Raw genomic sequence first — 1,489 nt, 5'->3', positions numbered from 1 at the left:
GGCGCGGAGACCAGGGAAGCAACACCCCGGCCCGGAGAGGGTGACGGAGGGGTCGCTGGCCGCGGCACAGCCCTGCCCGGCGGCGTGGAGGCGGCGGGGACCGCTCGGACGGAGCCAAAGCCGTTGGGGGAGGGGGCGCCCGCCTCCCCGAGCTCGTCAGAGGCGCTCCGCCCCCTCCCGCCGCCCGGCCTCCGCTGGGGCCGCCCCGGCCGCCTGCCCCGGCCGCCTGGCCCAGCCGCTGCCGGAGGGCACGGAGGGAGGGCGGACGGTCTCTGCCTTGCTTCCGCAGGTACGTGAGTGCCTTCCGACTAAACGTGTGCGGGGCCAGCGCTGGGCTTCCCTGTTGGCGGGACGCCGGTGGGCGGCTCAGCGAAGAGGCCGGAAAATGGCCGAAGGACTGGTGCACAGAACTGGAAGGGCTTAGGGTCACTCCAGCACTACCTGGCACAGGTCGTTAGGGGTTGTAAACAACTAAAATGGGGATTTAGACCAACTGTATGCAAAAAAAGCTCCTGATAATTACATTCTATATGTCTGTATTGCCATTCAAACTGAATTTATCTTAAAAACAAGGACCTGAAAGTTGATGACAATGCACAAGGCTATGAGCACCTTCAGAATTACCTGAGACTTGCACAGAAGTACATGCCTCCTTTGAAGGGTTTTAATTCAGACCAGTGGGTATTAGGTTAGTAATCATACCTAACAGGAGGTAATGCAAGTCCTGTGACCTATTGAGAAGTCTATTGAAAGCAGGAAAACAAATCTTAATTTCTGGAAAAAAAATTAAAATTGAGAAATTGAACCCTGTGAGTTCTGAAGTCCTGAAGAACCTGGTGACTGGACTTGTGTTCAGTATAACAACACTGACTTCAGCCCAGCATGCTTTGACGAAGCTTGTTTTCTTCCCCTATGTGTCCAAATAAATTTAAGGTAATTTTATCTAGCATTTTTAATTTGTTTTAGGCATTATTAATTGATTTCACCCAAATGTACTTGACAAGTCAAAAGTAAGAAGTTCAGCATCTTGTAAATGAAAAATCCATATGATTTGCAGAAGTCTCCTCCATATGAACATGGAATAGTTTAAAGTGGGAGATCAGTTGCCTTGGAGTTCCTATGTGAGATTGCATGAGGCCTCAGATACTTGACAGGGTTTGGGTCTCACTCCATTACTTGCATGCCTGTGTAGACCATAACTAAGGCAATCTGAATTTGCTAGCAGGATACAGGAGCTGTTCCAGTTACAGATGTCACAGTTAGAAAAATTGTTACAAACCCAGTTAAAAGTTTCATGGACTGTTTTCTAAAACACTACAGACCTATAATAAATAAATTAGGGGCTATTTGATTAGTTTGAGTTCCATATTCCTAAGCATCCAATACATGAGGTACACATACAATCAACAACAGACAAAAAATTAAAAAAGCAGACCTTTGACAGACAGCTGCGAAACAGCTAGTCAAAACTGGTCAAGGTAATAGCACT

Source organism: Phalacrocorax carbo, chromosome 5, assembly GCF_963921805.1.
Source record: "Phalacrocorax carbo chromosome 5, bPhaCar2.1, whole genome shotgun sequence".
Taxonomy (NCBI): Eukaryota; Metazoa; Chordata; class Aves; order Suliformes; family Phalacrocoracidae; genus Phalacrocorax; species Phalacrocorax carbo.
The sequence above is the reverse complement of the archived record's forward strand: the minus strand, read 5'-3'. Positions refer to the sequence as shown.